Source organism: Pan troglodytes, chromosome 6 (assembly GCF_028858775.2).
Source record: "Pan troglodytes isolate AG18354 chromosome 6, NHGRI_mPanTro3-v2.0_pri, whole genome shotgun sequence".
Taxonomy (NCBI): Eukaryota; Metazoa; Chordata; class Mammalia; order Primates; family Hominidae; genus Pan; species Pan troglodytes.
The window spans coordinates 67459808-67478786 of NC_072404.2; the positions used below are offsets into that span (position 1 = coordinate 67459808).

Genomic DNA, 18979 nt, shown 5'->3' on the forward strand with positions numbered 1-18979 from the left:
CTGAGATTACAGGCGTGAATCACTGCACCCTGCCAGATTTTGGAGTTCTATTCAAGAAATAATTGTCATGACCAATGTCATGGAGGTTTTGCCCTATGTTTTGTTCTAATAGCTTTACAATTTTAAGTATTGAGTTTAAGACTTTTATGCATTTTGAGTTGATTTTTTGTGCATGCTGTGAGATAAGAATCCAATTTTATTCTTCTGTGTGTGAATATCCAGTTTTATCCAGTGAAGAGACCATACTGTGCCCAGTATATGTTCTTGGCACCTTGGTCAAAAATCAATTGACTATACTTAAGTTTATTTATGGGCATTCTATCCTGTTATGTTGATTAATGTGTCTGTTTTTATGCCAGTGCCATGCTGTTTGGATTACAATTGCTTTATAATATATCTTGAAATCAAGGAGTACAATACTTTCAGCTGTGCTGTTTTCTGCCAAAATTGTTTTGACTATGCAGGGTTTCTTCTAGTTTTGTATAATTTTAGGATTTTTTTCTACTTCTGTGAAAAATGACTTAGGAATTTTGATAGGAATGGTATTAAATCTGTAGAGCACTTTGTGTAGTATGGACATTTTAACAATATTATTTCTTCTAATCATGAACATGGGGTAACTTTCTATTTATTTGTGTCTTCTCCAATTTTTTTTAAACACAAAACCAGCATGTATTGAAAGCAGGTATCAGCTCTGATTACAACAAATCAGCTTAGAGATACCATTACTCAGAAGAAAAATATATACAAAATATATATGTGTGTGTGTGTGTGTGTGTGTATAATATATACAATATACACAAAAATCTCAAAGAAAGGAGAACAAAAGAACTTAAAAGAATTAAACTTGAAAGGTACTGTATTACTAAAATGGTCTTGTTGTAAAGTAATAACAAATTCCACAATGAGCCCTACTTGAGAAAACCATGTGCCCTCAAGCCTGGGGGTGAGGACTCTAGTTCTCAAATTCTTAGAACACAGCACAGGATTCTCTGGGGCAGAGAGGCTGGCTGCAGCATGAGGGCCTCACTGTTGACTCCATTTAACAAAGTCCATGACCCAGACACAGGCTAAACACAGGGAATGGGGCCACCAGGCAAATCACACCCGCCCCTGCCCCCATGAGCCCCATAAAAGAGAAGTGGTTTCTGAAATCTACAGACTTGGCAGGGACCACTGGGCCATAGATAGCTTAGAGAGAATTATTTTGTGATCAGTCACACAAAAACCCTAGAATCTAAGCCCTACAATTCCCTTATCCAAATTCCCACTGACGAGGGAGGTAGAAGAGTAAGACGTGGAAGCTGTCACCAAACCAGTATTTGGTCTTCTGTAAACAGGGATAAACATAAAACACTGTTTCAGCCAGGCACAGAGGCTCATGCCTGTAATCCTGGCACTACAGAAGGCCGAGACAGGTGGATCACTTAAGGTCAGAAGTTCAAGAACAGCCTGGCCAACATGGTGAAACCTCGTCTCTAGTAAAAATACAAAAATTCACCACGCGTAGCGGCACGTGCCTGTAATCCCAGCTACTTGGGAGGCTGAAGCAGGAGAATTTCTTGAATCTGGGAGACGGAAGTTGCAGTGAGCCAAGATCATGCCATTGCACTCCAGCCTGGGTGACAGAGCAAGACTCTATTTCAAAAAAAAACCCAAAGAACAAAAAAACAAACACTGTTTCACAAGTGGGCTTCAAAGAACTACTGGACACAGCAGGTGAAAGATCCCAAAGTCCCATTGAGCACCTCCCACAGGAGGAGGAGGAGGAAAAGGAGGGGAAGGGGGAGGAGAGATGAGTGCCAGAGGGGAGATGTGCTTGTTCCCTGCTGAGGTTACTGCTGCCAACTGTCCTGCTCTGCTGATTTGTACAGTTCCCCCTACTTTCTGGAATAGCCCTCTCATGGCCCAAATCTCACTTCTCTGAGCCTAAACCCCCCAGTCTCAAGCATAGAGAGCAGAAATGCCAGATGCAAAGGCTTTCTGGGTAGGGGTGGTGGAGGCAGTCTTCTAGAGAACACGGAGTTCTTGTGCACCACCTCGGTTGCAGGCAGGGCAGGGCAAAGAGAATGCTGAGGTACAGGGGGCAGAAGGCAGCCGCTCAGTGGGCAGGGAAGATTCAGCTGGAGACTGACAGGATGTTTCCATGGCATGGTCCCTGTAAGCAATGGCTGGGGTCAGCTGGGAGGAAGGGCTGAACAGCATAGCTCTACCTAACTGGTGTGGGAAGACCATGTCTCTCCCCTTCCTGAATTCCGCCAGAGGAACATGGCTCCTAGCTTTGGAGCTTTACACTCAAACAATAAGCCTGAAGGGAAGAAGTCTTGGCTGGGTGCAGTGACTCAAGCCTGTAATCCCAGCACTTTGTGAGTCCAAGACGGGGGGATTACCTGAGGTCAGGAGTTCGAGACCAGCCTGGTCAACGTGGTGAAACCCTGTCTCTATTTAAAATACAGAAAATTAGCCGGGCATGGTGGCAGGCACCTGTAATCCCAGCTACTCAGGAGGCTGAGGCAAGAGAATCACTTGAACCAGGGAGGCAGAGGTTGCAGTGAGTCAAGATCATGCCATTGCACTCCAGTCTGGGTGATAAGAGCAAAACTCTCTCCCAAGGGAAAAAAAAAAGTCCATCCTGTCAACTTTGGCTTCTCATTTATGGGTTCGTGTGCTGCTGCAGATTTGGGCAAGATGTTTGGAGAGCTTCTTAATGTTTCCCAAGGCCTACGGATCTAGCTGGGCAATACTGAGCCTCTGCAAGTCACTGGCAAAAAATCACATGCACTCTTTGCCACCCGCTGGCACAGTGAGGAAGATCTCTTTGCTATGGGCAAGAGGGCTGCCATTTCCTGAGATGTTGTAATTCTGCTCTCCTGTGGCAGGAGTGCACAGGCCAGGGATCATGAAGACCCTCAAGTCAAACGTGGGTATCAGGCCTGGAGTTGGTTTCACTATGGACACATCCAATCAGCCCACAGTTCGGGTAACAGTGTTAGCACAGCTTGACCTTTCTCTTCTGCCTTTTCCTTGTACAGACTGAGTTCTCTTCTTGGATGGAGTTCACCTTTTGACTCTTGCAGTTTGAAGATCCCTGCGTTTATTTTCCTCCTCTTCATTCTCTTCCACTATCATTTCATCTACTTGTATCACCTTTCATGCTTTAGTAGATTTCAGGGGTGTTTGAATAGCTTCTGCAGTTCGTTTGCTTATTTCGGTGATATCCAGGTCAGCTGTTGCTGCCTCTTCTAAGCCTTGTTTGTTTCCTCCAAAGGAGAAGTAGTTAAGACATTCATCTTTGCGCAGTGCCTTTGGGAGCCACAGGATCTGGATGTTGTAGAGGTTATCCACCTCTTTGAAGAGGTTCTGCCTGACTGACTCAGTTGGCTTGATTCATATTTCCATTTCGAAGTCTTTAAGAAAGGAGGTGAGCTTCCACCTCCCTAAGGAGTTGGTCTTGGCTACCCAACTGCTGCCCTTCCTAGGAGCCATGATGCTCAGTGGAGGCTGCGGGGAGCAACAGATAAGGAGCAGGAAGGCAAACTCTTCTTCAATTTTAAATCGAGTTTTACAGCTTTTTTTTTTTTTGAGGTGGAGTCTTGCTCTGTTGCCCAGGCTGGAGTGCAGTGGTGCGATCTCAGCTCACTGCAACATCCCCCTCCCAGGTTCAAGAGATTCTCCTGCCTCAGCCTCCCAAGTAGCTGAGATTACAGGCATGCACCACCACATCTGGCTAATTTTTATTTTTTTCTTTTTTAGATGGAGTTTTGCTCTTGTTGCCCAAGCTGGAGAGCAATGGTGCAATCTCGGCTTACCACAAACTCTGCCTCCAGGGTTCAAGCACTTCTCCTGCCTCGGCCTCCCGAGTAGCTAGGATTAAAGGCGTGCACCACCACGCCCAGCTAATTTTGTATTTTTAGTAGAGACGGGGTTTCTCCATGTTGGTCAGGCTTGTCTCAAACTCCTGACCTCAGGTGATCTGCACGCCTCAGCCTCCCAAAGCGCTGGGATTAGAGGTGTGAGCCACTGTACCCAGCCTAATTTTTCTATTTTTTTAGTGGAGATGGGGTTTCGCCATGTTGGCCAGGCTGGTCTTGAACTCCTGACTTCAGGTGATCTGCCAGCCTCTGCCTCCTAAAGTGCCGGGATTACAGGTGTGAGCCACTGCACCCAGTGTTTTTTTTTTTTTTTTTTTTTTGAGACAGAGTCTTGCTCTGTCACCCAGGCTGGAGTGCAGTGGTGCAATCTCGGCTCACTGCAATGTCCACCTCCCAGGTTCAAGTGATTCTCCTGCCTCAGCCTCATGAAAACCTGGGATTACAGGTGCCCACCACCACACATGGCTAAGTTTTTGTATTTTTAGTAGAGATGGGGTTTTGCCATGTGGGCCAGGCTGGTCTCAAGCTCCTGGCCTCAAGTGATTCACCTGCCTCAGCCTCCCAAAGTGCTGAGATTACAGGTTGAGCCACCGCACCTGGCCAAGATTTACAGTTCTTAGTGCGCAGATATTTTACTTCCTTGGTCAGATTTATTCCTAAGCGTTATATTTGTCATCATTATTCACAATAGCCAAGATATGGAAGCAATCTAAGTGCCCATCAACAAGGTGCAGAATAAAATACTGTAGAGCTTTTAAAAAGAATGAAATCATGTCATGTGTAAAACATGAATGAAACTGTAGGACACTATGCTAAAAAAAAGTAAACCAGGCACAGAAGGACAAATACTGCATAATCTCACTTATATGTGGTAACTAAAAACGTCACTCTCACAGAAATAGAGAGTAGACAGGTGGTGACTGGAGGAAAGTGGGGAGGCAGAGGGATGAGGAAATGGAAAATACTGATCAAACGGTACAAAATTTTAGTTAGACTAGAGGAGTAAGCTTCAGTGATCTATTGCACTGCATGGTGCCCAAAATTAATAATAAGCTACTGTATATTTCAAAATTGCTAAAATGGGGACTGGAGTGAAGTAAGGTGGCTGAATAGAACCCCTCATCAGTCATCCCCCTACATAAACACCAAATTGAACAATTATCCATGCAAGAAAGCACCTTCATAAGAATGAAAAATCAGGTGAGCAATCACAGTACCTGCTTTTAACATTATATCAAGAAAGGAGGCACTGAAGATTGTAGTAAAGAGTCTTGTGTAGCCTATGCCTGCTGACATTCATCCCCCAGCAGCACCATACTGAACAGAGAGAGAATCTATGTGCTTTGGGGAGGGAGAGTGAAGTGATCGTGGGACTTTGCATTGGAACTCAGTGACTGCCTTGTCACAGTGGAACACAACACAGGGCAGAATTCTGCTAGGGCCCACAAAGGGAACATTTTTTTTTCACCCAGGCTGGAGTGCAGTGGCACGATCTTGGCTCACTGCAACCTCCACTTCCCAGGTTCAAGTGATTCTCCTGCCTCAGCCTCCTGAGTAGCTGGGACTACAGCTACACACCACCATGCCTGGCTAACTTTTGTATTTTTAGTGGAGACAGGGTTTCATCATATTGGTCAGGCTGGTCTCGAACTCCTGACCTCAGGTGATCCGTCTGCCTCAGCCTCCCAAAGTGCTGGGACTACAAGTGTGAGCCACCACTCCTGGCCAAAGGGAGCATTTAACCTAGAACCCACTAAAAAGGAATCCCCCATGCCAGAGATAGATAGGAACTTAAGTTCCAGCTACCTCCACCACATGTTAATTAAAGTGCCCTGGGGTCCTGGATAAATTTGAAAGGCAGTCAGGCCACAGGGTCTGCAGTCCTTGGGCAAGTCCAGGTACTGAGCTTGCTCAGAGCCAGTGGAATGGGAATGCATGTGACCCAGTAAGACACCAGTTTTGGTGGCCAAGAAATGCTTGTATCACACCTCCCCCAACTCCAGGTAGTGCAGCTCAAAGAGAGATGCCTTCCACTTGTGCGAAAGAGAAGGAAGATTAGAAGAGAACTTTGTCTTACAACTTGAGTAGCAGCTCAGCCACAGTAAAACACACACTAAACCGATTCCAGGACCTACTTCCTGGACATTTCTAGACTCACTCTGGGACAGAAGGGAACTTGCTGCACTGAAGAGATGGACCCAGCCGGGCAGGACTCACCACCTGCTGACTAAAGATCCTTTGGGCCTCAAACAAACATAAGTAGTAGCAAGGCAGTAGTTGCCATGGGCCTTGGGCAGGACCCAGTAATTTGCAGGCTTCATATGTGACCCAGCACAGTCCCAGCCGTGGTGGCCACAGGAGCCACTATGTCACCCCTTCCTCAACTCCAAGCAACCTAGCACAGACAGAGAGACTCCTTCTGTTTGGGAGAAAGTGAGAAAGAGTTTGAGAGATTCTGCCTAATAATCCAGGGAATTCTCCCAGATATTATCCAAGACCACTGAGGCAGTATGAGTCGGCTAGAGTCACAGTGTTACTGGGCTTGGGGTACTCCCTAGTAAATTCCCTTTGAATACTTAGAAAACCTTCTCAAGAAGAACAGGCACAATTGAGCCCAGACTGCAAAGATTACAATAAATATATAACTATTCAATGCCCAGATATAGATAAACATTGACAAGCATCAAGACCATCCCAGAAAACATGACCTCACCAAATGAAACAAATAAGGCACTAGTGACCAATCCCAATCACATGTCTCAGGACAGAGATAAGTAACCTTTCAGAGAATTCAAAATAGCTGTTTTGAAAGAGCTCAATGAAATTCAAAATAACACAGAGAAGAAATTCAGAATTATATTAGATAAATTTACCAAAGAGATTAAAATAGTTTTTAAAAAATCAAACAGAAATATTGAAACTAAAAAAACTAATTGACATACTGAAGAATGCATCAGAGTCCCTTAACAGCAGAACTGGTCAAGCAGAAGAAAAAATTACTGAGCTTGAAGAAAGCTATGTGAAAATACAGTTAGAGGAGACAAAAGAAAAATGAATTTAAAAATAAAGTGTACCTACAGGATCTAAAAATAGTCTCAAAAGGGCAAATTTAAGAGTTATTGGCCTTAAAAAGGAGGCAGAGAGAGAGAGAGATAGGAGTAGAAAGATTATTCGAAGGGATAATATCAGGGAATGTCTCAAACCTAGAGAAAGATATCAATGTTCAAGTACAAGAAAGTTATAGAACACCAAGCAGATCTAACCCATAGAAGATTACCTCAAGGGATGTGATAATCAAACTCCCAAAGGTCAAGGATAAAGAAAGGATCCTAAAAGCAGCAAGAGAAAACAAACAAGTAACACACAATGGAGCCTCAATGTGTCTGGCAGCACACTTTTCAGTGGAAAACTTACAGGCCAGGAGAGAATGGCATGACATACGTAAAATGCTGAAGAAGAAAACCTTTTAGCCAAGAATGGTACATCCAGTAAAAATATCCTATGAACATGAAGGAGAAATGAAGACTTTCCCAGACAAATACAAGTTGAAGGATTTCATTAGCACCAAACCTGTCCTAAAATAAATACTAAAGGGAATTCATATATATATATATATAACATTGATGGGCAATAGGAAACCATTTGAAGGTACAAGACTCACTGGTAATATTAGGTTAGCTCAAGAGGAACTGTGGGTCGGGCATGGTGGCTCATGCTTGTAATCCCAGCACTTTGAGAGGCTGAGGCGGGAGGATCACAAGGTAGGAGTTCAAGACCAGCCTGGCCAACACAATGAAACCCCATCTCTACTAGAAATACAAAAATTAGCTGGACATGGTGGCAGATACCTGTAATCCTAGCTACTCGGCAGTCTGAGGCAGGATAATTGCTTGAACCTGGGAGGCGGAGGTTGCAGTGAGCCAAGATCACGCCATTGCACTCCAGCCTGGGTGACAGAGCTAGACTCTGTCTCAAAACAAACAAACAAACAAACAAAAAAAAACAAAAAAAAAAGAAAGAGGAGCTGTGTTTTTTGCCATTACTTTTAATGCCATAACTTCTAATAGCAAAAACTGCAACTATTTTTGCACCAACCTAATAGTAAGTATACAGATACACATGGAATGTTATAACAAGCTTATTGTAGTGGGTAAAGCACTCATATCTGTAGTAGAAATACTAAAATGTAAACCTATCAAAAATGATAACTACAACTTTTCAAGACATAGACAGTATAAGATAGAAATAGAAAATTTTTAAACGTTAAAAAAGTGGAGGGATGAAGTTAAAGTGTAAAGTTTTTATTAGTTTTTTGCTCATTCATTAGTTTCTTTGTTCATTTATGCAATCACTGATAAGTTGTCATCAGTTTAAAATAATGGGTTATAAGATGCTATATGCAAGCCTCATGGTAACCTCAAAAAAAACATACAATAGATACACAAAAAATAGAAAACAAGAAATTAAAGTATACCATCAGAGAAAATCACCTGGACTAAAAGGAAGACAAGAAGGTAGGAAAGAAAGAAGAGAAGACCACAAAGTCACCGGAAAACAAATAACAAAATGATAAGAGTAAGTCCTTACTTATCAATAATAACCTTGAATGTGAGTAAATGGACTAAACTCTCCAATCAAGAAACACAGAGTGATTAGCTGGGCATGGTGGTGGGCATCTGTAATCCCAGCTACTCGGGAGGCTGAGGCAGGAGAATCGCTTGAACCCTAGAGGTGGAGGTTGCAGTGAGCCGAGATTGTGCCATTACACTCCAGCCTGGGTGACAGAGCAAGACTCTGTCTCAAAAAAAAACCAAAAACCAAAAAACAACAACAAAAAAAACAAGACCCAACGATCCGTTGCCTACAAGAACACACTTAAAAAGACACAAATAGACTGAAAATAAAGGGATGGGAAAAAATAATTCCATGCAAATGGAAACAAAAACAGAACACGAAAATGTATACTTATATAAGATAAAATACATTTCAAGACAGAAACTGTAAAAACAGACAAGGAAGGTTCATTACATATGAATAAAGGGATCAATTCAGCAAGAGGCCATAACAACTATAAATATGTACGTACCCAACATTGGAGCACTTAGATATATAAAGGAAATATTATTAGAGCTAAAGAAAAAGAAAGATTCCAATACAATAATAGCTGGAGACTTCAACACTCCACTTTCGGCATTGGACAGATCATCCAGACAGAAAATCAGCAAAAAAATCCTGACTTAATCTGCAGTATGGACCAAATGAACCTAAAAGATAGTTACAGGACATTTCATCCAATGGCTACAGAATGCGCATTCTTCTCCTCTGCATGTAGCATATTCTCAAGGATAGAGCATATGTTAGGCCACAAAACAAGTCTTAAACAATGCAAAATACGAAATCATCAAGTATTATCCCTGACTACAATGGAATAAAAGTGTAGATCAATAACAAGAGGAACTTTGGAAACTACACAAACACATGGAAATTAAGCAATATGTTCCTGAATGACCAGTGGGTCAATGAGGAAATAAAGAAGGTAATTTTAAAATTTATTGAAACAAATAAAAATGGAAATATAACATACCAAAACCTATGGGACACAGCAAAAGCAGTACCAAGAACAAAGTTTATAGCAATAAGTGCCTACATCAAAAAAGTAGAAAAACATCAAATAAACAATCTAACAATGCATCTTAAAGAACTAGAAAAGCAAGAGCAAACCAAACCCAAAATTAGTATAAGAAATAATAAAAATCAGAGCAGAAAGAAATGAAATTAAAATGAAAAAAATACCAAAGATCAATGAAATGAAAAGTTTATTTTTTGAAAATATAAACAAAATCTGCAAACCTTTAGCCATACTGAGAAAGAAAAAGAGTAGATCCAAATAAATAAAATCAGAGATGAAAAAGGAGACATAATGGCCAGGTGCAGTGGCTCATGCCTGTAATCCCAGCACTTTGGGAGGCTGAGGCAGGAGGATTGCTTGAGCCAGGAGTTTGAGACCATCCTGGGCAACATAGTGAGACCCCATCTCTAAAAATAAAAAAAGAGAAAGAAAGAAAAAGGAGACATTACAACTGAGGCTGCAGAAATCCAAAGGCTCATTAGAGGCCACTGTGAGCCACTATATGCCAATAAATTTAAAAACATAGAAGAAATTGATGAATTCCTAGACATATACATACTATCAAGATTGAACCATGAAGAAATTGTAAACCTGAAGGACAAGTAACAAGTAATGAGACCAAAATCATAATAAGAAGTCTCCCAGCAAAGACAAGTCCAGGATCTGATGGCTTCACTGCTGAATTTCAGCAAACATTTAAAGAACCAATACTAATTCTACTCAAACTATTCTAAAACATATAGGAGAAGGGAATAAATCAGATCTCATTCAACAAGGCCAGTATTACCCTGATACCAAAACCACAGAAAGACACATCAAAACAAGAAAACTCCAGGCCAATATCTCTGAGGAACATTGATGAAAAACCCCTCAAAAAATACTAGCAAACTGAATTCAACAACACATTAAAAATCCTTCACCACGACCAAGTGGAATTTATCCCAGGGATGCAAGGATGCTTCAGCACACACAAATCAATCAATATGGTACATCATATCAGTATGGTACATTCCTATCAGAATGAAGGACAAAAACCATATGATCATTTCAATTGATGCTGAAAGGGCATTTGATAAAATTCAATATCCCTTCATCATAAAAAAATTCAAAAAACTGTGGATAGAAGCAACATACCTCAACATAATAAAAGCCATGTATGGCAGACTCTCAGCTAGTATCATACTGAATGGGAAAAAAACTTAAAGCTTTTCCTCTAAGATCTGGAAAATGACAAGGATGCCCACTTTCACCACTGTTATTCAACTGGAAGTCCTAGCTAGAGCAATAAGACCAGAGAAAGATATAAGGGGGTTCCAAATTGGAAAGGAAGAAGTCAAATTATTCTTGTTTGCAGATGATATGATCTCCTATGCAGAAAAACCTAAAGACTCCACCAAAATAAAACTATTGGAACTGATAAACAAAATTAATAAAGTTACAACATACAAAATCAACCTACAAAAATCAGTAGCATTATTATATGCCAACAGTGAAAATCTGAATAAAAAACTAATCCAATTTACAATAGCTATAAATAAAATAAAATACCTAGAAATAAACATGACCAAAGAAATGAAAAATCCCTACAATGAAAACTATAAATATTGATGTAAGAAATTGAAAAGGATGCAAAATAATGAGAACATAGTTCATGTTCATGGATTGGAAGAATCAATAATATTGTTAAAATGTCCATACTACCCAAAGCAATCTATAATAGATTCAATGCAATACCTATCAAAATATCAGTGACATTCTTCAAAGAAAAAGAAAAAACAATCCTAAGATGTATATGGAACCAAAAAAATACTTAAAGCAATTCTGGACAAAAATAACAACACTGGAGGAATCGCATTACCTGACTTCGAATTATACTACAAAGCCATAAGTGAAACAGCATGGTACCAGCATAAAAACAGACACACAGACCAATGGAACAGAATAGAGAACCCAGGAATAAATCCATACAGCCACAGAGAACTCATTTTCAACAAAGGTGCCAAGCACATACACTGGGGAAAGGATAAGCTCTTCAATAAATGGTGTTGGGAAAACTGGATATCCATATGCAGAAGAAAGAAACCATTATCTTTCACCACATACAAAAATCAAATCAAAACGGATTAAAGACTTAAATGTAAGACCTCAAACTATGAAACTACTATAAAAAACATTGGGGAAACTCTTCAGGACGTTTATTGAGTAATACCCCACAAGCACAGGCAATCAAAGCAAAAATAGACAAATGGGATCATCTCAAATTAAAAAGCTTCTGCAAAACAAAGGAAACAATCAACAAAGTGAAGAGACAACCTACACAATGAGAAAATATTTGCAAACTATTTATCTGACAAGAGATTAATAACCAGAATATATTTAAGTAACTCAAACAACTCAATAGGAAAAAATCTAATAATCCAATTTAAAATGGGCAAAAGATCTGAATAGACATTTCTCCAAAGAAGACATAAAAATGTCTTCTTTTGTCTTATTGATAATAGCCGTTTTAACATGTGTGAAGTAACTGCTCATTGTGGGTGTTTTAAAATGCCGAACAAGCAAATGAAAAGGTACTTAACATCGCTGATTACCAGAGAAAGGCAAATAAAAACTACAATGAGGTATCATCTCACCCCAGTTAAAAAAGCTTTTATCCAAAAGACAGGCAATAACAAATGCTGGTGAAGGTGTGGAGAAAAAGGAATCCTTGTACACTGTTGGCAGGAATGTCAATCAGTACAGTCTTTACGGAAAAAAGTATGGAGTTTCCTCAAAAAAACTAAAAATAGAACTACCATATGATCCAGCAATCCCACTAGTGGGTATATACCCAGAAAAAAGGAAAGTAGTATATTAAAGAGATAGCTCCACTCCCATGTTTGTTACAGCAGTATTCACAATAGCCAAAATTTGAAAGCAACCTAAGTATCCATCATCGATGAATGAATAAAGTAAATGTGGTACATATACATGATAGAGTACTGTTCAGCCATAAAAAATAATGAGATCCCGTCATTTGCAACAACATGAATGGAACCGAGGATATTATGTTAAGTGAAATAAGACACGGGAAGACAAATTTCACATGTTCTCACGCATTTGTGGAGCTAAAAATTAAAACAATTGAACCCATGGGGATAAAGAGAGGAATGTTTATTACCAGAAACTAGGAAAGGACTGGGGAGGGAGAGAAGCAGGGATGGTTGATGGTACAAGTAAATAGTTACATAGAATGAATAAGATCTAGTATTTGATAGCACAGGAGGTGACTACAGTCAACAATAATTTATTGTACATTTTAGAATAACTAAAAGAGTATACTTGGATTGTTTGTGACACAAAGAAAGGATAAATGCTTGAGTTGATGGGTACTCTATTTACCCTGATGTGATTACTACACACTGAATGCCAGTATCAAATATCTCATGTGCCCTATAAATACTTACACCTACTATGTATCCATACAAATTAAAAATTAAAAAACAAAGGCCTGGTGTGGTGGCTCATGCCTGTAATCCTAGCAGTTTGGGAGGCTGAGGCAGGCAGATCACCTGCGGTCAGGAGTTTGAGACTAGTCTGCCTAACATGCCAAAACCCCATCTCTACTAAAAATACAAAAAAAAAAATTACCTGGGTATGGTGGCATGTGCCTGTAATCCCAGCTACTAGGGAGGCTGAGGAAGGAGAATTGCTTGAACCCAGGAGGCAGAGGTTGCAGTGAGCCGAGATCACACCATTGCACTCCAGCCTGGGCAACAAGAGCTAAACTCCATCTCAAAAAAAGAAAAAATTTAAAACACAATAAGCTGTTACTTCACCCATGCTAAAATGACTATTATCAATAAGACAAACAAGTGCTGGTAAGGATGTGGAAAAAAGGGAACCCTTGTACACTGTTGGTGGCAACGTAAATTAGGACAGCCATTATGAAAAACAGTATGGAGCTTCTTCAAAAAATTAAAAATAAAACAACTACCATATGATCCAGCAATCACACTACTGGATATATATACCTCCCCAAAATGAAGTCAGTATGTCAGAGAGATACCTACACTACCATTACTCACAAGAGCCAAGATATGGAAGCAATCTAAGTGTCCATGAATGGATGCATGAGGAAAAAATGTGTGGTATATATATGCAATGGAATACTATTCAGCCTTACAAATCAGGAAATCCTATCATTTGCAGCAACATGGATGGAACTGGAGGACTTTACACTAAGTGAATATGCCAAGCACAGAAAGACAAATAGTAAATGATCTCACTAACATATCAAATTTTTAAAAGTTAAACTTATAGAAACAGAGAGTAGAATGCTGGTTACATGAGTTAGGTAGAGGGTATAGTAGGAGAGATGTTAGTCAAAGGATACAAACTTTTAGTTAGATAAGAACAAGTTAAAGAGATCTATTGCACAACATAGTGACTGTGTTAATAACAATATTTTATACTCTTGAAAATTGCTAAGATAGATGTTAAGCTTTCATCACAAAAATAATTGAGATAGCACATGTTAATTATATCAATTTAGCCATTCCACAATGTATATGTATTTCAAAACATCATGTTGTACATGATAAGTACATACAATTTTATTTGACAATTAAGATTAATTAATGAAAAATAATTTGTATGGCTCTCTCCTGTGTTTATCATGTCCAGAAGATTGATAATATATGGTTTATTGTGAGTAATACTGTGACCAAATTTTATACATCAACATATAGTACAGATATATATTTTATAACACATACTAATATATAATACAACATAATATACATTAAAACATTAAGTTTATATATTAAAACATTAAGTTAAACAAAAGTTTAACAAATTTTAAAATTTCTAATATGTCATTTTTTGAAAAACATCATTCGGGGCTGGGCATGGTGGCTCATGCCTATAATCCCAGCACTTTTAGAGGCCAAGGCAGGTGGATAACCTGAGGTCGGGAGTTTGAGATCAGCCTAATATGGTGAAACCCTGTCTCTACTAAAAATACAAAAATTAGCCAGGTGTGGTGGCAGGCACATGTAATCCCAGCTACTCAGAAGGCTGAGGCAGGAGAATCACTTGAACCTGAGAGGCGGAGGTTGCGGTGAGCCAAGATCGTGGCACTTGCACTCCAGCCTGGGTGACAAGAGAAAAATCTGTCTCAAAAAACAAACAAAAAAACCAAAAATATCATTTGGAAACCAGTACAAGTAGAAATCTTCCATTCCCCAATAATTAGTACCATAACTATATGAACAAGATAATAAATTACTGCTTACTACACTATTCTAACTCATTATGATGCTAAATAATAATATAAATGTCAAAGGTATAATCTTTAGCCAAAGGTAAATTGTACTTTGTTTTAAAAAGTTTATCACTCTTTTTTCTAGTGACCAGTTTAAAATGGTTTCTACATTAGCTAGCAATGAGTTTATGCAACACATCTACACACTAGTATTTTTGCTTCCATTTTGTTTAAAGTGCTTTCCAGCATTCTCAATGTCATAATTTATACAAAGACAGATAATATGCACGTGGCACATTGGGAGCATCGGGATAAACAAAGAGGTTCTTCCCAGCCTCTGGAGATTTTGGCTTAAAGCAGCGTTCAGCAGACTTCTATGAGAATGAGTCATTGTCACAGTAAGCATTAATTTACATAAAACAGAGTTTGCATTCCTCATTAGTAATTGTTAACTTACAGATTAGCAAGAGTTACCAATATTAGCTCAATTTAAAATGTTACTTTGAGACTACAAATGATACACATATATTTAACTTAATCATTTCAGAGTCTGCCCTCTTTCATATTTACCTTGCAAAACTCCCCAAGGGTAGTAACAGCCTCTGACCATCCTTTTTCCAACTTTCACTTCAACCATACTCCCTACCACAGCAAATGGTAACAGTCCCTAGAAAACAAGAATGATATGAATTGAATTCTCTAGCACCAGTAAAGCTTACTATATTACTCTCACTCCTGTTATAAAAATGACAGCAATGACAATATTGTAATAAATTTAATTAGGGATCTACCCTGTGTCTCATTTTAAGACTTGACAGTATGCGCTAATTGGTTTCTGTCAGCATCAGTCTCAGGCTGTGCACACAATTGGAAACTGTCTACTGAGCAGAGCCTAAAGCAAGGTATCCTGCTGTAGGAAACACAAAGAAAAAGGATTTTTAGTAGACATCATTTTTCTCACACTATCTTTACCCTGAACCATCTTCACCCTGAACCATCTTTACCCTGAATGTTGAAGAAATAACATGCAAGTAACTTTTAACTCTGGTATAAAAGTTAAAAGACAAAATATTAAAAATCACTACCACTATTATAATAATTGATGGATACAATATAAAATGTATTAATAAGCAATACTCTATATGTCTCAATAAATTATGTTTATTTTTTGAGACAGAGTCTGACCCTGTCACCCAGGCTGGAGTGCAGTGGCATGAGCTTTGCTCACTGCAACCTCTACCTTCCAGGTTTGAGTGATTCTCCTGCCTCAGCCTCCGGAGTAGCTAGGATTACAGGCGCCCGCCACCACACCTAAGCTAATTTTTGTATTGTTTAGTAGAGATCGAGTTTCATCATGTTGGCCAGGCTGGTCTTGAACTCCTGACTTCAGGTGATCCGCCCACCTTGGCCTCCCAAAGTGCTGGGATTACAGGTGTGAGCCACGTGCCCAGCCAAAAGAATTTTTTAAATTTTACAGTACTTAGCATTTAAATTCAGAAATCTATTTAGTGTTTGAGGTATCTTAAAATAAAGGTGATGTAAATCATAGGAAAAGAGAAATGGAAGAAATGGAATTAACAGTTAGTTACAGTTACCTGTTACATTCTAGACTCTGTGTGTCATATCCTGACACACTTCAAGAAAAAAAAACCCTTAATAGAGATGTCATTGATCCCATAGCATAGATAAGTTAACAGTCTCAGGGAAGATGAGTGAATTGTGCAGGATCTTTTGGCTTTTAAGCAGAGAAGCTAGGATGGAAATCTAAATATATATATATACTTTCAAAATTTATCATCTTTTGGCTGGGCATGGTGTCTCATGCCTATAATCCCAGCACTTTGGGAGGCCAAGGTGGGTGGATCACCTGAGGTCAGGAGTTCAAGACCAGCCTTGCCAACATGATGAAAACCCATCTCTACTAAACATACAGAAATTAGTTGGGCGTGGTGGTGGGCACCTGTAATCCCTGCTACTCAGGAGGCTGAGGCAGGAGAATTGCTTGAATCCAGGAGGCAGAGGTTGCAGTGAGCTAAGATTGCACCATTGCACTCCAGCCTGAGCAACAAGAGTGAGACTCCATCTCAAAAAAACAAATCATCTTTCAAATTTTAAGCTAATATTTTAGGCATTTACTAGCATAAAATATTTACACAAATAAAGAGTTTAGTCATCTTTACTACTGCCCTGATTCTAAAACCAGAGACAATACAGCATTCTGCATCCAAGCCCCATCTACTGTTTTTGAGGCAAAGTCCTTGGCAAGTGCATTTGAGAGTTGGAGGCTCCCTTTTACCACTTAAGACCTACTTGTGAAATAGGGGCCCTTCCTTGTATGCAGAAAACAGAGAAGATGGGGGCCCTGACCAACCTTGCCTAGTTCATGAGGCAGTGGCTCATTGTGTGGGGAAGCAATCCAAAGAACCTCAGACTGCTGCTCCTCCACAATGAGCTCTCAGTTACCAGCAGTGCCTGAAGCTTCAGGGTGGGGGGGTAACCTGCCATTGTTTCCACCCACAATTCCAGAACCCTGTCTCAGAGATTTTGGCTTGGAGGGGAAACAGGCCAAGAAACAGAGAAAACCCATCCAAAAATTTAAATGTAATCCCAAGGGACCTGAATAGCCAAAAAAATATTGAAAGACCAAAGTTAGAGATCTCACACTTCTAGAATTCAAAACATATTACAAAGGTACAGTAATCAAAATAGTTTGGGAGTAGCATAAAGACAGACATGTAGACCAATGGAATCAAATACAGAGTCCAGGGTTAAACCTCCCTTACCTATTCTTCTTTTGATGGACATTTGGGTTGCTTCCATCTCTCAGCTATTGTGAATAATAATGTGATTTATATGCTTTACAAATATCTAAGTAAGTCCCTACTTTCGATTCTTTCAGATATATACCCAGAAAGAGGATTGTTAGATCATATGGTAATTTTATTTTCAATTTTGGAGAAACCACCTGTATTAGTCTATTTTCATGCTGCTGATCAAGATATACCTGAGACTGGGAAGAAAAAGAGGTTTCATTGGACTTACAGTTCCACGTGGCTGGGGAGGCCTTAAAAGCATCATGGGAGGTGAATGGCACTTCTTACATGGCAGTGGAACGAGAAAATTGGAAGAAGCAAAAGCAGAAACCCCTGATACATACATCAGATCTCGTGAGACTTATTCACTATCATGAGAATAGCACGGGAAAGACCTGCCCCCCACATTTTAATTATCTTCCACTGGGTCCCTCCCAAAATATGTGGGAATTCTGGGAGATACAATTCAAGTTGAGATTTGGGTGGAGACACAGCCAAACCATATCACCACCATACTGTTTTTCATAGTGGTTCTAGATGAGAAAAACTGTAAAACACTACTGAAAAAATCAGGGACAGGCCTGGTGCAGTGGCTCATGCCTGTAATCCTAGCACTTTGGGAGGCTGAGGCAGGTGGATCACCTGAGGTCTGGAGTTCAAAACCAGCCTGGCCAACATGGCGAAACACCATCTCTACTAAAAATACAAAAAAAAAAAAAAAGGAAACCCTCAGGGACTATCTAAATAAATGGAAAGACATTCCATGTACATGGATAGAAAGACTCAATATTGTCAAGATGACAATTTTCCATAACTTAACCTATGGATTCACCACAATCCCAGTCAAAATTTCACCAAATTATTTTGTGAATAACAAATAAAAAATAATATGTAATAACAAACAAATAATAACAAACTAACTCCAAAATTTATATGAAAAGGCAAAAGAACTAGAATAGCCAACACAATACTGAAGAACAACAATTTACTACAAAGCCATAGTAATTAAAACAGCATGGCATGGGCAAAATAACAGACAAACAGATCAATGGAACAGAGTAGGGAGCCCAGAAATATGCCTACACAAATAGAGTCAATTGATATTTGACAAAGAAGCAATGGGAATTCAATGGAGAAAAGACATTCTTTTCAACAAATGGTGCTGGAACAGGATATTCACATGCAAAAATAAGAATCTATAAACAGACCTTACGTATTTCACAAAATTAACTCAAATTGGATCATAGACCTAAATGTACAGCATAAAATGATAAAATTCTTACAAGATAATGTAGAGTCCCAATTAGGGAAGGGGAGTCAGGCTTGTGGGAGCAGAGGAAAGAAAAAAAAAAGCAGATAAGCTACAAGTATGCCTTTCTTCATAATCCAGAACACACAGCCCTCCTGCACAAATAACTCA

The 18979-nt window shown here is 39.4% G+C and overlaps 2 pseudogenes; both read right to left on the minus strand.

The window, feature by feature from the left end:
• The window catches only part of LOC107975631 (suppressor APC domain-containing protein 2-like), a 45508-nt pseudogene that overhangs the window by 16210 nt on the left and 10319 nt on the right, over window positions 1-18979 (minus strand).
• Window positions 2650-3486, minus strand: LOC129144571 (borealin-like; annotated as a pseudogene).